Here is a 17,945-nt window from a genome sequence, read left to right as displayed (position 1 = left end):
AAGGAAAGTGCCCTGAGAGACTGCTTTAACACCACAGTCTGGGATGTGCTTCTTCAACAGGTTCAACCAGCCTGTGTCTCCCCCACCCCTGCTCTCACCACCTCCCTCTCTCCAATCCACACACTTCCCACCAGACACCCCCTCCTCCACCCCCACATCAACACAATCTTCACCACTTATCACCACAGACCAGGTCAGAGGACAGCTGAGGAAGCTCCGACCCAGGAAAGCTGCAGGCCCAGACAAAGTGTGTCCAAGATCACTGAAGACCTGCGAAGTTTACCTACCAGCCAGGTGTTGGTGTGGAGGATGCCATCCTCTACCTGCTTCGTCGAGCCCACTCCCATCTGGACAAGGGAAATGGCACAGTGAAGATTCTTTTTCTGGACTTCTCCAGTACCTTCAGTACCATCCAACCCTCTTTGCTCCGGGACAAACTGAGCAGGATGGGAGTGGACCTCCATCTGAGGGACTGGATCTCTGACTACCTCACTGGCAGACCACAGTACGTCGGGCTGAAGGACAACATGTCTGACACGGTGGTTTGCAGCATGGGAGCCCCCCAGGGCACAGTGCTGGCTTCTCTTCACCCTGTACACCTCATACTTCTGCTACAACTCGGAGCTGTGTCACATTCAGAAGTATATCGATGACGCGGCCATCGTTGGGTGTATCAGGGATGACAGAGAGGAGGAGAATCTGGTGGGGGACTTTGCTGCACGGTGCCACAGTAACCACTTGCAGCTCAACACCTCTAAGATGAAGGAGCTGGTTGTTGACTTTGGGAGGTCCAGACCAACAACGCGACCAGGCCGGATAGAAGGAGCTGAGGTGGAGGCTGTAGAACAGGGGTAGCCAACGTTGGTCCTCGAGGGCACCAATCCGGCAGGTTTTCCAGATTTCCGTGCCCCAACACACCTGACTTAAACTAACGAGTCATTGTGGAGATCCTTATAGGCTGTTGGATCCATTTAATTTGAGTCAGGTGTGCTGGATCAGGGAAATCTGGAAAACCTGCCGGATTGGTGCCCTCGAGGACCAACGTTGGCTACCCCTGCTGTAGAATCTTATAAATACCTCGGGCTGTGGCTGAGACTGTTCCTGTACAGTGTGTGTGGTTTGTTTTATTTATTGATTTAGTTTGTTATTAATTTGTTTATTCTTTTTAAATTGCTTATTGTTTTAAAACTGTTATAAAAACAATGAACAATTATTTTATTATATTTTATTGTATTATTTATTTCCCTGTTGATTCTTGTATTTTCATGTGTTGCTTTGTCCATTTATGTACAGCACTTTGTTTCAGCTGTGGTTGTTTTAAAGGGCTATATAAATAAAGTTAAGTTAAGTTGAGTTGAGTTGGACAATAAACTGGACTGGACAACACACACCAGCCACCTGTATGGGAAGACAAAAAGCAGGATGTACTTCCTAAGGAGGCTGCGGTCCTTCAATATCTGGAGCGAAATTCTGCTGATGTTCTACCAGTCTGTGGTGGCCAGTGTCCTCTTCTACACTTGGTGTGCTGGGGGGCAGCTTATCCAAAAAGGACACATCCAGACTGGATAAACTGATCAGGCGGGCTGGCTCTGTGGTCGGCATGAAGCTGGACTCTCTGGTGACGGTGGCAGAGTTGAGGACTCTGGACAAACTGCTGGATATTATGGACAACGCCAGCTACCCTCTGCACACGGTCATCAGTAACCAGAGGAGCGTGTTTAGTGAAAGACTGCTCCTTCCCAAGTGTAGGACCACCAGGCTTAAGAACTCCTTAACCATCATGCCATCACACTCTACAACTCCTCACGTGGGGAGAAGAGGGCAGCAAGGAGCACATAGAACATAGAAAACAGTTAAAAAAGAGGGGTTAGCCATTTACATCTACTTGTGCAATTACAAGCACACACAGAGACACTTTCCTGGTGCAATAACCTCATCTTCATCCGTAGTGTAATAATTTCAACTCACATTCTATACAAGCCATATCTGTCTCTTTTGCCTTATTATCTTTATTTTTATCTTATTTATCTCTGTGTTGCTCTTTTTACTCATTTTCGTATCTGTGAGCTTATTTACCTGCTTTTTCTACTGTGCTGCTGAAATTTTAAATTTCCTGAGGGCGTCATCCCAAGGGATTAATAAAGTTAAATCTAAGTATAATGATCCAGTTTCATTCTAACATGAGGGATTAGCAAGGTTGCTAGTTGATTTTAAAGTAAGCTATGGCATGAAAAATGTGGAGAAATACAGTCTGGAACCAGTTTGATTTTGTATAGAAAGATATAAGAATAAAGAGAAATGGAGATATTTCTGACTTTTTTGTAAAGAGGAAGGACACAGATGGCAGCCTCAGTATCAGCAGCCTCAGCATGAAGCAGCCACTGTCACTGTGGTCAGAAACAAGGATTCAGTGGAAGGAGGAGAACCACTGATCCTCCTGCTGCCCATCCAACGCATCGCTCCCCAAAACCAACCCGTCTTTCTTTCTATGGACCTCTATCAACTTGTATAGATGTTTTTTTTTCTCGTGTCTTTCTAATGTGCCCTAAGTTGACCACAGCAGTGTGTATGAGTGTGTGTGTGTGTGTTAAAAGAGAAATACAGCCACTTCCTTTCTTGCACATGGGCCCCCTGATAAAGTTTTGCCCACCCTCTGGCCACCCCATACATAACTAGAATAACTCCTATCTTGCAGGCCTCCACCAAGCCACAGAGTCACCTGAAAAAGCCTGAGCAGTTAGCAGCCGCATACTAACACACTCTGAGCTAATATCACTATCTATTAGCATCATCAGGATAGAGGCTACATCTTATTTAGAATCCTTGGCCCTGGAAACAAACCCGTAGACCCCAGGATGAAGCAAATGGCTTTAATAGTCTAGAAGTTATGGAAGAATTTAGTATTTTCTCTAATGGTGGCAATCTGAGGAAGCTATTATTTAACATCTACCACGATGTCATCTATTTATTTATTTATTTATTTTTGAAATCTAATTACACCATACCCCTTACCAGCTTGTGTTTAGCTTAACTCCTTATGCAGCAGAGCCCATACAACTAACACAGCTTTTGTTCAACAGTCAGGGTCAACTCTAAAAGTGTCATGGGGCTGACAGGTTTGGACTCAGAAGAAGGCTCAGAATCCCAGGGATGGGTTACAAACATTTATTGGTATACAATTGATAGAGAAGACCAGAGGGGTATTGCACGAAACCAAGATAAGGGATTAAGCCGGGATATGTTGGTTATCCTGGCTGAATTTAGCCCTAAGTCGGTTGCATGAAAGCAGCTCAAACTAAACCCGGCCAAGTTACTGTGGTGATTTATCCGCTGCAGCTAGCCTGCTCCAGACCAGGCTAACTGCTCAGGCTAAGATTAATCCTAGCGAGTCACCTGCATGTCCAACGTCAATTCTATGAGGAATTAATGTGTTTTACAGCATGTCCATGGTCTTCCTAAGTATGGCGCGTCATTTTAATCATCCAATATTAAAATATTACATATACAGTCACTGTACATTTAATCCAAATCTGTTCGTAATCGCAACAGCCTTTTTATATGGATTCGAGTTGTAGTATTATTCTATTCTATTCTATTCTACAGTCATTTAGCAGACGCTTTTATCCAAAGCGACTTACATTTGAGAGTAAGAACAACACAAGCATGAATTCAAACAAGATGGGACGTCATCATTAAGTGTTAGTCAGACCGCTTTGAGTCCAGTTAGACCAGGTGCTGTCGTGTAGTGCTAGTGCAGTGCATATCATTTTTTTTTTGTCATTTTATTTAAATACAGGATCACGATTTCATCACACAATATCAACTTGGTCATAAGTGCATGATTTCATCAGGCCAGGTGTTATATTGCTATGCTAATGAAGACTGCTCGTCAAATTGCTGTCAGAGGTTTTATAAATATGTGTTTTATTGCATTAATTGAGATTACAAAACACAGCGGATGAGGTTACAAAGGTGTATTCAAAGAAATCCGTGACGAGGGCAATGTAGAATATTCAGGTCCAACTCCCCTCCACCTGTTCCCTCTTCATAATGGCTTGCCCTTTTTCGGAGGATGTGCTGGACGAGGAAGCCCGCATCCTCAGAAGAGCATTCAGACATGAACGAGTCTTCAGGGACAGCTCACATCCCCTGGCCTTTGGAGATGACTATGTCATTGAGAGATACAGATTTTCGGTTACTGGATTTCCAGCAGTTTTCTGAGTGTCCGGCGTTTAATCTCAAGATCCAGCTCCATTTCTTGGAGCTTGCTCTTTTTGAGTCAGCTTTTAACATCTGCCAGCTCTCTCTCTCTCTCCAGGTGCCCTGAATAAAGCGTTCTGACAGTTTGTGAAGTCTGTAAAGGAAATGTCAGTTAGCACAGCAGGATTTGTGCATAACGTAGATTTACTTTAGCCAATACTCACAATGTTACCAGGCCGCTTAGGAGACTGTGCAGCATCCGGGTCCTGCTACACATTTTCTATTAGCACCACATCACTGACTTCATATCCTTCATGGAATAAATAAGCAGGCCGATCCCATAAAACTGACATGCCTCAAGCCTTCTGGACTCCACTGACACAGTCTCCTCATCTGCAGATGTGCATTCTGCAGCTGCAGATGTGCCTTCCCCCTGCCGTATACATGCAGCGAGAGGACTCGGATTAAGATTTCACAGAACATACCAAGCCTGTGATTTGGAGACACTGTACTAACCGGATCATCTTCTGGTGGCTCCAAAAGTGTAATTGTGTTCCCAGACACTGCAAGGTTATCCAAAGTCAGACACTATATTATATTTGATTGTGTTCCATGTGCAGTAGAATTGCAGTACTTTGTGTACCTTGTATGAAGCGGACAGTTTCTGTGGCTGGGACAGAGTCAGTTATTGTCCCTCCCTGGATCCCCTCCATCACTGGCCTCCCTTTATTTAAATGGAGGCCAGTTCCTCTGCTGGAGTCACATCCTGGCTTGGTGGGCCGCCCCCTGTGCCAGTTCTATAGGCCTTTTTTTAACTGCTACAATCATACAGACATTGAACATGTCAGCAGACACCTCATCTATTCACCTCATTTGTTCACGGTTATCTACTTTGGAGTCACTTACCAGCCTGCAAAATGTTCTTATATTTAATTTTTTCTTGCTGCCAGGTCCTTTTATGGCCAGACAGGTTTGTCCTTTATGAAGGACAGAAAGATAAAATAGATAAAAACGTTACATGAGGAAAATAGATTAAATGACACATTGTGGATGATTGTTTGCACCTAATCATACTCTACATTTCCTGAGTAACATGCACCTGCTTGTCACTCTTAAAGTATACAACAGTTAGTGGATTTGAAAAGTAAATCCTTTAATTGTAGCCTAATTATGACAGTTCCAGTGGAGCACTGTTTATTAATTGTACAGTTTTTGACTACTTACGCATTGAGCCGGTCGGATATTGTCTGCCAGGCTCTCTCGCGTTCTTTACTTATGGCATTGGTATTGCCTTTTTTCCTTATAATATCCTTAACTTCGTCAGAGAACTCCGTCAGGAGCTGTTGTTCAGCGGCCGTGACGTAGGACGCGCGACTTTTATCCATTTCCCCATCGGTGATTCTGTGAGCGATCGCGAGGTCTGCTTCAGTATGCCGTGCACACGCACTTATCCCAACTATCTTCACCTGGCTTAACCTAGCCGCACCTTCTCATCCTGGCTCAGCAAACGTGCAACCAATTAAGCCAGGATAGGCCGCGCAAGCTAGGTCAAGCTGGGCTTGCTTAATTATCCTGGATTTCTTTATTCTGGTTTCGTGCAATACCCCTCAGGATTGCACAGTCTATGGACTGGCTTCAGCAGAGTGGGATCCAGCGGGTGAAGGAGGGTTGTCTCAAGATCAGAGCCGAGGGAATCCAGGGAGGAATCAGCTGCGTGATGTGGGAGAAGGTGCTGAGCAAAAGACAGGTTAGGAGCTGGATAATAACCCACAGGTCGGACTGCTGACCAGGATGACAGCATGGGGTCAGAGAATCCTCGTGGGGGTGAGGAGAATTGAGTCCGTGATCCGTTATCTAGGTCCAATAATCAATTCCAGAGGTCCGAGAGCCAGCAGATCCAAACAATGACAAGCAGAGTACCAGACAGGGGCAGGCAGAGGCAGAATCCAAATCCAGGCGACAGGGTCAACAGCAGACAGGCAGAGAAATCAGGGCTGGATACGTACAGGGATGAACCAAGACGATCTGGCAGCTAAGGGCTGAAACAGGCAGGTATATAAAGCGCTCAGCGCAGGTGGAGCTCATAAGCAATCAAGCCAGCGTGCAGGGAAGATGCCTTCAGGGCCGCTGGGGAAAACGGGCTCCGAACCACGGAGCATGACAAAAAGTCAGGGTCAACTCCAACAGTCAGGGTCAACTCCAACAGTCAGGGTCAACTCCAACAGTCAGGGTCAACTCCAGCACCTCCTCCGGTGTCTGTGAGGAGGACCTTGTTCATAAATGCTCTGCAAGAGAGATGGCTGTAGAGGGAGATGTAAACTCTAGTGGGAAAGCAGTTTATAACACCCACGTCAAGGTTGATTGCTCCTTGTTACGTTGATCCGAGCCTTCATATATTACTGTTGCTGTTATGAATATTTATCTGTATGACAGTGTGTTTACATGACATTTGAAAAACTGAATTATCATGTTATTCCAGCAAAGTACAGAACAATGTACAGTTCAATATTCTAAATTCAAAACCAGGCCCCTCTGAAGAGAAAGGAAAGTAAAGAGAAAAAGTAAAATAAAAATAATGCCTGCATGCTCAGTTAAACCTCTGCAGATGATCCAGAACGCAGCAGCACGTCTGGTCTTCAACCAGCCCAAAAGAGCTCATGTCACTCCGCTGCTAATCGCTCTCCACTGGCTTCCAGTTGCAGCGCATCAGATTCAAAGCTCTGCTTCTGGCTTACAAAACAATAACCCAAACGGCTCTGGTCTACCTTCACTCCTTAATCCAGAGCTACACTCCCTCTCCACAGTTACGCTCTGCCAGTGAAAGACGCCTAGTGCTCCCACCACAAGGTGGCGCCACATCAGTAGCTAGACTCTTCTCCTCTGTTGTTCCCCGGTGGTGGAACCATCTACCAAACTCTGTCTGATCCGCAGAGTCCTTATCCACTTTTAAAAGCAAGCTAAAGACGCAGTTGTTTAAGGAGCATTTCCACATTTAGCTTAACTAAATGAGTTAGAAAGATTTGTCCAGCTCTTTGGCTCAACCAAGTACTGAAGAAGCTGCTGCACTTATGCCCAAGATATTGTGTGATGAAATCATGATCTTGTATTTAAATAAAATGACATAAAATGACTTAAAAAAAAAAAAAATTTATATGCACTGCCTCCAGCACTACACGACAGCACCTGGTCCAACTGGACTCAAAAGCAGTCTGACTATCACTTAATTATGACGTCCATCTTGTTTGAATTCATGCTTGTGTTGTTCTTACTCTCAAATGTAAATCGCTATGGATAAAAGTCTGCTACACGACTGTAGAATAGAATAAAAAATTAAAGAAATTCAAGACTTAGCAAAATAAACCCGAACAACCCACTGCCACCCCCGAGGTCCGGGTCCAGTTCTGAGGGTCAGGAGCTCCGTTCTTTTTCCAGGACAGAAAACAGTCGCCAGATCTTTTTAAATTGTTCAGTTCTGTCCTTGATGAGGTTTGTGATCCTTTCCAAATGACGGGTGTCTGTCAAATATCTTTTTTCAGACGGGCGCCTCTCTCCCTTTCAAATCAAATAAAATTTATTTATTTGATAGGTACAAGTATGTTTTATGAATCATGTCACACACTACAGCATTTTAGCCAAGGCTAATTCTCCATACCCGTCCCTAGTTAGGCTTTTACAAAAACACAGACAAACAGTGACTGTACACAACACATTACAATGCAAAACAATAAAACTTCACAAATACAAAATGAGCTGTTCATGTCTGACCTCTCAATAAAACACTATCAAAAAATAAAACAATGTCTTCAATTGTGAGTGCATACAGCAATCCCACCTATTAAACACCCACACAGAAAATTACAGGTTTAAAAATGAGAACAGTCCTGGTTTCCTACACATCAGAGTTAGCTTCGTAGCTGTCATCAGACCATATGACAACTGCAATAATTGCATCGGTTTAAAAGTCTCAACATATCGTGTCCACAAGATTATTAGGACTGGTTGAGGCTGCATCTGTACTTCTGCATGTAAACTCTTAACTAGACTCAAACTGGTCAATGCACTTAGCACATGTTCTATAGCTGTTGTTCTGGTTAACCCCAGAAATAACAGAAAACACTGGCATACAAAAGAAGGAACCAGTAACAGTAGAGAATAAGCCACCAGGAATCGTGTGCGTCCAGCTCAACATCATAACAATGTGCCACCAACTAAATTATTTGGGGGTCTTCTGGCTGGCCTGTTACGCTACAGACCAACACTGGTAACACTCAGAGGGGCCATTTTGCCACCTAGCACAGCGGCATTGGACTTATTTCTGTCAGTAAACCAATTTCCCTCTCATATCGGGACAAAGGAGAGCAGTCCAGTTAACCATCCAAGTCAAGCTATAGCTGCAGCTTAACCGTGTTGTAAACGGAAACATGTTCAAGCCTAAGCTGGGCTTCTAATGTAGACCTGCTTATTGGAAACAGGGTGGGCTAAATAAACACCAACTTCCACTGAAATCATGCTGAAACTGAAATGAGAGCAGATGTTAGAAGAGATGGCTCATGGGATCTAAATCCAGGCCGAACAGTTTTTACCTGAAACAAATATGGCCTGTTATAATTTCCATTTGTGTTCTACCGGGTACCTGGTGTACGTCTCATCTGTCACATTTACAAAACTGCCTCAGACTGTGTGAGTGCATCATGTTGCTCGGTGAGCGAAGAAATGAAACACCACCAGAAATTTTTTGGTGACGCAGGCAAAAAGTAAACCAAGCTGTTATTATTGATTCAATGAAGCAATGGATGAAGTACTTTTGGAGCATTTTTAGGTTATTTATTTGGCTGTAAACACACAACTGAGCTGAACAGACAGCTGATTAAATAATGATCCATAGGTAGGCCAGTATAGTGGTTTGGGAGTCAGCCTGTAGAATAGATGGTAAGGACTCCTCCTCGTGCTGTCATAGTTACTGTTTGTAACCTGAGAGGCAAATGAAATGAAATAAAAAAAACTTTAGTAACCCCCAAAGATAAATTATAATGTTGTAGTAAGGTTTGTTCATTAAAAATCAGTCAAATGATTCATTTACGTTCTTGTTCTGGAGGGTGATGGCTGTTGGCAGGAACGACCTGATGTACCTTTCTGTGTTGTAGCTGACCTGAAGAAGCCTCTGACTGAACACATTCTTGTTCTTTTCACTGAGTTGTGTGAGGTTTGAAGAATTGTCCATTACCTTCAGCAGCTGAAGCAGCATTGTTCTCTGGACAATCAGATCCAAGGGGTCCAAAGTTCAACAAAAAGCCTTAAAGATATGGAAAAAATAGATAAAAAAGAAAATCTGAACGAACCCATCCCCCCAAGCAACGTCCAAGTACATTTTTGTAGTTTTTATTTTTGCCAGAGGAGGGCATTGTTGACTCTTGATCTCAATAACTTGGGACTATCATAAACATTGCACCAGAAATTTCTGTATGTCTTTTAAATATGTTCAAGCATAATCACAACAATTACATTTGAAGTAATCTGAAAATAATTTGGCTAACCTGTTTAAACTTGGGACAATGTTAAGATTAACTTGTGTACAAGTTTCTGCCTTTTAGCCTGATTAACAGAAAAGAAACCACAAGCACTCATGACCTGATAACAAATATTAATCTTATTAAATCAGGTTTAATAGGTAAGGTGTTACATGAAAGCTATTCAGTTTTCATAACCATGATCGTCTTCATTAATCAAACTCACAACCAAATCATCCAGCTGCAGTTTAATTAGATAGTACTTGTTTGAAAGCATGAGCCATGAGCTCATTAGGCTGAATATAACACTAGAAAAGCTCATGTACAGTTTATTTGAGACAGCCTTTTATGTTAAGTAATATGTACTTTTATTTCTCGTCTACTTTTGTATCCATTTCGCCCTGAACCCAAAACATGCTACCAGAGGAAAACTGACTCATCCCAAAGATTCGTATTAGAGCAGGGGTGTCCAACTTCTGCCATCTATGGTCGCAGTCCTGCAGGTTTTACATGGTTCTCTGCTTCAACACACCTGACAAATTAATGGGTTATTGTGCAAAACTTGATGAAAAGCTGTTGGATGCATTTGATTTAAATCAGGTGTGTTGCAGCAGGGAAACATCAAAAACCTGCAGGACTGCGACCCTAGAGGGCTAAAATTTGACACCCTGTATTGGAGGAAATTTTTCTAAACAGCCCTTTTCAGGAATAATCAGAGATAAATCCTTTTTAAAACGTATCATTTATATAGGACACAAGGCAAACTACAGCACACAGGGGACCGGTGGAAAATATCTACAGCTTTTTATTCGTTTTGTTTGAGTAATCAAATCTAAAAACACGGAAACTGTGATGCAGCAGACACCTCAAGATGAGGTGAAAGCAGTGACTGGAAACACTGGAAACATCACCTCTGAAGACAAAAAGCTTCTAATGTCTTTCAAACATCCTCCACAGAAACGGTTCTTTTATCTAACATCATGGCTTCCTGAGCAACATGAAAACTCCACAAAGGAAGACACACCAGTCATATTTCATGAAATTATGGAGAGCTATTTTGTCCTATTGCAATTTCTTACTATATTTTAATCTGTGTTGTAAGTGCCTGTATATGAGTGGCTAAGGGGTTAAAGCAGTGATGAGTGGATAAGACAGTCTTGTGCAACATAATGAATCCTACATGTTTCAAAGCGCTCCATGTAAAGCATGAACATTTCTCATTTAAAGCGTGTGAATGTAGCTTGATATTTAAAATGATTTGAATGAAAACAAGGCCAAAAGATGCAGTTCAGAAATATACTTTTTACTAATCCTTGACTCAAAGTAACGAACTTTAAACTGCTGAGTCTTTGAAACCGTGTCAATTACACCATGTAGTGTTTCTGTGCAACCACTAGAGGGAGCTCATTTATAGGTAACAGATGCCTCAATTGTTTTCAGGACTGCTGAAGTTTGAAAAGCTGCAATAAAACGTTACAATCAATATATTGATCGGTTATTTGGAACCAAAAAAGTTTTGTTCCCCTCTTACGCTGCATCTCCTTACCAGATACATACTGAATATAAAGACATGCAGCATGTCATGCTGTACCTCGATCCTCCGCTAAATATCTCCACTGCTCCTCAGCTGGGGGGTGTTTGTGACCCCCACAGTCCCACACAGACTGTGCTTGCACAATTTCCCTGATGAGCACAAAGAAATCAGAAGGTTTGTGTGTGAAAGGCCAAACGGATCAGCTGTTAAGCATGAGAGGGCAGGTCTGCAGCAGCACGCCGTCAGAGAGGAGGAGGAGGCTTGAGCTTCATCTCTGAGCTGATGAAAGATGGTGGAGGTGAGGGCCACAGAGGGGTTAAAGGAAGCTGTGGCTTTAATTTAGGGGTTTTAGCTCATCTGAACTTGTAAATAATGTAAAAAGTTATTATTAATTATTTTTACCTCTATGTTGCCAAACAGTCATAATTTCCTGAGCTTCATTCCCAGATTTTACTGGTATCACTGCATTAGTTGATGTCAGTATTGAGGATTGCAAACTTGCCAGCTACTGAGTAAACAGACGGCTTTAACTGATCATAGCTTGTAATTTATTTAGTCATTACTATGATACTACTTTGTGATAGAATAAAATGCTTTTGAACATCTGCTACCAGAAAAACAGGACTTAGAACCCTCAAGGAGGCATCTACAACCACCGATTCTAAAACTGTCTCCTTCACCCCACCCTTCCAACCAAAGCTCTTCAGCATGACGTTCATGGCTGTAAGATGGCCATCCTTCTACGCTGAAGGACCAGCTGAAAGATATAAAGACTCATTCTTACACAGTAAAACCTTAGCAGCTCATTTAGCCGTTTAGAAAGGAACTGACACAGTTCCTAATATTATTTCTTTATATGGATGTTATTTTACAAAAGTAACTGTACAATTTGTTGTCAGACATTAAACGTATTGTCATCTTTGAGCATCAATTATAAAGGTTGTAGGCTTCCTTTTGCAGTTTACAGGGTGTCAGCTAATTTCCCAAAGATTTCTTATTATTTACTACACTTACTGCTCAGTTTTTAAAGTTGCTATGTGTAAAAACAATAAGTGCTTCTATTCGTCTTTAAGAGGTCTTATTGTTTTAGCACAAGTTCAAACATAGACTCAATCACAAATGGATTTTTAAAAAGAAGAGAAGCAAGTTGCTTTTAAGGTTGGGTTAACATCTTCTTCATTCTAATGCTTTGTAATCAGAGTGATGGCCTCCTGCGGGTCAGTTTATTTGGGCTGTTTGGGGCAGAACATGGACTGAGATTTATCAGGCAGAACATTAAGCTCAGATTCGTATTTACAATGTTGGCCTGCTGGGGCTGGGGAAGAGGGGGAGACAAAACAAAAACAAACCCCAAAAACCCCCCACAAATTTCAGTATATCAATAAAAATATAAAAAGACAGTGTTTGATTGTCAGATTGTGGTAAAACATTGACAATGCATTGAAATGCAGCAGATGAGAAGGACAACTGATAAAAGCCCGATGTGGTTCAGGCTGGACTCGGCCAGTGCAGACGCTGTCTTAGATGTAGGGGTGAGGGACCTCAGCGTGTTTAATAGATGAGAGGGAACCAATGAAAATGACATGTAAGGAATTTAACTTGGAATAAAGCAAACGGTGGTGAGTTCTGAACGATGGCAAGCAGACTGGTAGCTTTGCATGCATGTTGGCAGATTCTGTCAGCATACAATCATACGTTTGGCTCTGTATAAAACAAACAAAAAAAGCCAAACAAGCCTTGCTTTGACCTTTGATTGTCCATCATCTAGGTATTTGTATCTGTACCTGTTCGGTGATTCCATGATGTCAGTGCTTCATATCGCTCTTTTCATTCTATCATCTCTGGAAACCTGCGCTTAAAATACAACGCGTCTGATCATGTGTAAAGACTAAAGAGCTTCCAAAGCTGAAACACTCAGTGGTCAGTAATGAATTTATTTGAATACTTTCTGATGAGGATACTTATTTTATTTTAAATGTAATTTCATGTCTTTAATTTAAAATGGCTTCAGATTTAAAGGCAGTTTTACTCCCTGGAAGCCGAATGTTTTGAACCCTTTATTAGGTACACTGGTTGAACTGCTTGTGAAACATAAATAGTTAATCAACTCCGTGCATTTAGACACGTAGACATGGTAATGGCAACTTGCTGAAGTTCGAACTGAGCACCAGAACATGGGCACTTCAGAAACGGCTGATCACCTGGGATTTTCACACACAACCATCTTTATCGCTTCCAAAGAACAGTCTGAAGAGAGAAAACATCCAGTGAGCAGCTGTCTGGACTAAAATGCTTTGTTGAGGTCAGAGGAGAACGGGCAGACTGGTTGGAGATGATAGAAAGGCAACAGGGAGTCCAATCAGCACTGGTTCCTACCAAAGTCTGCAGGACAGCATCTCTGAACACAACACGTCCAGCCTTGAAGCAGATGGGCTCCAGCAGCAGAAGACACACCGGGTGCCTCCTGCCAGCTAAGAACAGGAAACTGAGGCTACAATTCACACACACTCACCAACACTGGACAATAGAAGATGGAGAAACGTTGCTGGTCTGATGAGTCTCCATTTCAGCTCCACATTCAGATGCTCGGCTCAGAATCTGCTGGAAACATCATGAAAACATGGATCCATCCTGCCTTGGATCAACGCTTCAGGCTGCTGCTGGTGTAATGGTGGGGGGAGATTTTCTTGGTCCACTTTGGGCCCCTTAGTACCAACGTGTCCTGGTTTAACCAGCACAGCCTACCTGAGTATTGTTACTGACCATGTCCATCCCTTTATGACCACAGTGGAGCATCTTCTGATGCTACTTCCAGCAGGATAATGCACCATGTCACAAAGCTCAGATCATCTCCACCTGCTTTCTAGAACATGACGATGAGTTCACTGGACTCCAACGGCCTCCACAGCCACCAGATCTCAGTCCAGTAGAGCAGCTTTGGGATGTGGTGGAACGGGAGATTCTCATCATGGATGCAGCCGACAAACCTGCAGCAACTGTGTGATGCTGTCATGTTAATATGGAGAAAACATCTGAGGAAGGTTTCCACCACCTGCTTCATCTATCACACCAGGATTAAAGTAGTTCTGAAGACAAAAATCGATCCAGCGAGGTACTAGCAAGATGTACCTAACAAAATGGCCAGTAAGTGTAAGACCATTGAGACTAAAAATCTCTTTTATGTGACTATAGATGCTTTAGAATTACAAAAAATATACATGTCCATAAAATGATTAAAAATGACATAAAATAAACAATAAAACCATCAAAAGTATAAAAATCTCAAAGTTAAAAAGGCATCAGACAGTTTACATTTAAGTCATCACAATCTGAATAAACAATATTTTAACATACAAAATGCTCAGTTTAATTCATTTCTTTTGTTCTTGTACTTTATTCCTGACACATTTAACTCTTTTGCTAAATGTGTGCTGAAAGCGGTTTAATAAATCTCTGGTATAGCTGGAATTAAACACAATGAACAGGTTAGGCTGTATAACCTGACAACAAAGTGGAAACAACACTGCCTGCAATCTAATTCAGAGAAGTGAGTTTTAGGTTCCCTGTCGATTCTGGTGCATAGGTCATACTCGTGTTTACCCTTTCGCTCACCTCCCTCGGAGATCAGATAATGTGTCTTTTGGGGTCTAATGCCGTGAGTTTACTCAGATTTGGGTTTCCTGCAACACCTCTTCCTGGTGGGGTACAGGACACAACCTGCTTACGTAAATAAGCCGGGGGAGAAGGCACAGGGAGCCAAAGGTGAGACCCTGCTGCCATATTTCATAAGAGGAACCATTGTTTTACTCCAGACTTATTCCTCGCAATGCAAAGTAGTTTCCGCTCCTGCAAATGGCCTGGGCCAATAAATTTGTTGTTAGCAGCAGGAACACACAACTTACTGGCAGGTACGGAGGCTCATGTCAAAACAAAGCGGGGGAGACGTCTTCATGAACACCGGAGAGGCTCTCAGCCGGACAGTGTTTTACCATTGTTCACGAGCAGAAACACCAGCAGCTGTTATCATCAGGAAGCCATTTTTTAAGCATTTTCAATTGTAACTGACACATTTATGTTTTTATTCATTTACTTTCTCGTGTTTCTGAAATGAAGTAATCAGCAATTTTACCATAAAACATAGCAAACGTTAAAACTCAAAGAACGCACCAGCTGAAGATACCAAATATCAGCTGCTAGCTCTTTTCCTTAAAGGGGCTGCTATGACCATGTTTGCTTTTTAGGGTTACAACAACAGAGAGCAAAGGTGAGGCCTCTCAGACAGGCCATGGACTTCCCTCACAAATACACAACCTTTAAGGATGTCCGTTAGTCCACCCTATTTTCCATGAAAACATCGGAGTCTGGTCACTCACTGTCATCCCCACTCTCTCTTCTTTCTTTTGCCTCTAATCTATTTTTATCCTCCTCTTTGTGTCAAGTATTTGGGTGAGTTATAGAGAACGCAGTAGCCTCAACAGGCTCAGACAAAGCTGAACTCCAACTCTCCTTTGCAAAGAGTTAAGTCATGGAAAATTTTTCATTGTTATCTTAAAGACTGACACAGTTAGAGTTTTTGACATGAAAGAAACACTTGTGAGCAGCTGTTGCACTTTATGCATGTTTACCGGTATAGTTTCCTCATTTTAATGTGGGGGGGGGGCTCTGGCCTCTGAACATCCGAACTTCTTTAGTTCTGCATCAACAGGCTGTTTTTATCTGATCACCCATTGAACTGAAATATCTGATTGATAGATTTCATACAGGCCTTTGACAGAGTGGCAACCTGTCCAGGGTGCAATGGCAGATGGGATAAATCCAACCTCCTGAACTGGATAAACTGGCTACAGAAATTTTTGGCTGGATGGAAGGATGGGTAGATGGGATATGAATAAATAAATGAGTAAACTTAAAGCAGATGGACAAGGATTCAAGAAGAAAACAAAAAGACATCAGTGAAAACACTGTTCCACCAGTAATCAGGAAGTTTATCACCATGAAAAGATAGCACACCAGCTCTGAAAAACAGGCCGGCCATGCTCTCAACTTGACCCAAGGGTTATCAATGAAACACAGAACACAGAGTTCTTTCTGAAAGGTCTACACAGAGGGTGGACACAAAAAACCAAAAAGACAAACTTCATATTATCACCCAGATTTGGACATACTGGAACTAAGAACCTGAATGTGTTTATCAGTTTACTACGGTGGCCAGGAAGTGCATAACAAGATTAAACACTTTACATCATAGAAACCATGTTTACATTTACAAAACAAAAGTACAATGCCAAAACACTTTTACCAAGGACTGAGAAACTTTACATTTCAGAAAGAAACATCTACAAAACATGAAAAACTTTTTCAATCCTTGATGCAAAGCTACATGTGCAACTGCAAAACAGTTCTGAATACATTGCTGACACACTTTTACCAACAACAAAGAAGCTTTACATTTACCCAAACACTTTTACAAGTTTACCCACTTTTACACGTTTACCGAAACACTTTTACACATTTACCCAAACACTTTTAGACGTTTACCAAAACACTTTGACAAGTTTACCGAAACACTTTTACAAGTTTACCAAAACAGTTTTACACGTTTACCGAAACAGTTTTACAAGTTTACCAAAACACTTTTACACGTTTACCAAAACACTTTTACACGTTTACCCAAACAGTTTTACAAGTTTACCCACTTTTACACGTTTACCGAAACACTTTTACACATTTACCCAAACACTTTTAGACGTTTACCAAAACACTTTGACAAGTTTACCAAAACACTTTTACAAGTTTACCAAAACAGTTTTACACATTTATCGAAACACTTTTACAAGTTTACTGAAACACTTTTACAAGTTTATCGAAGCAGTTTTACACGTTTACCGAAACACTTTTACAAGTTTACCCAAACACTTATAGACGTTTACCAAAACACTTTTACAAGTTTATCGAAACACTTTTACACGTTTACCAAAACACTTTGACAAGTTTACCGAAACACTTTTACAAGTTTACCAAAACAGTTTTACACGTTTACCGAAACAGTTTTACAAGTTTACCGAAACACTTTTACAAGTTTACTGAAAGAGTTTTACACGTTTACAAAAACACTTTTACAAGTTTATCGAAACACTTTTACACGTTTACCAAAACACTTTGACAAGTTTACCGAAACACTTTTACAAGTTTACCAAAACAGTTTTACACGTTTACGGAAACAGTTTTACAAGTTTACTGAAACACTTTTACACATTTATCGAAACACTTTTATAAGTTTACCCAAACACTTTTACACGTTTATCGAAACACTTTTATAAGTTTACCCAAACACTTTTACACGTTTACCTAAACAGGTTGACAAGTTTACCTAAACAAGTTGACAAGTTTACCGAAACACTTTTACAAGTTTATCGAAACAGTTTTACAAGTTTACAGAAACAGTTTTACAGGTTTACAGAAACAGTTTTACAAGTTTACCAAAACACTTTTACAAGTTTACCGAAATAGTTTTACAAGTTTATCGAAACACTTTTACAAGTTTATCGAAACACTTTTACAAGTTTATCGAAACAGTTTTACAAGTTTACCAAAACACTTTTACACGTTTACACATTTACTGAAACACTTTTACGAAGATTGGTGTTTCACCAAAATCTGTGACCCGGCGTAATCTGTGACTGCACGGGGTGATAGCGCACATT

This window comes from Melanotaenia boesemani, chromosome 15 (assembly GCF_017639745.1).
Source record: "Melanotaenia boesemani isolate fMelBoe1 chromosome 15, fMelBoe1.pri, whole genome shotgun sequence".
In the NCBI taxonomy this organism is placed as follows: Eukaryota; Metazoa; Chordata; class Actinopteri; order Atheriniformes; family Melanotaeniidae; genus Melanotaenia; species Melanotaenia boesemani.
The sequence above is the reverse complement of the archived record's forward strand: the minus strand, read 5'-3'. Positions refer to the sequence as shown.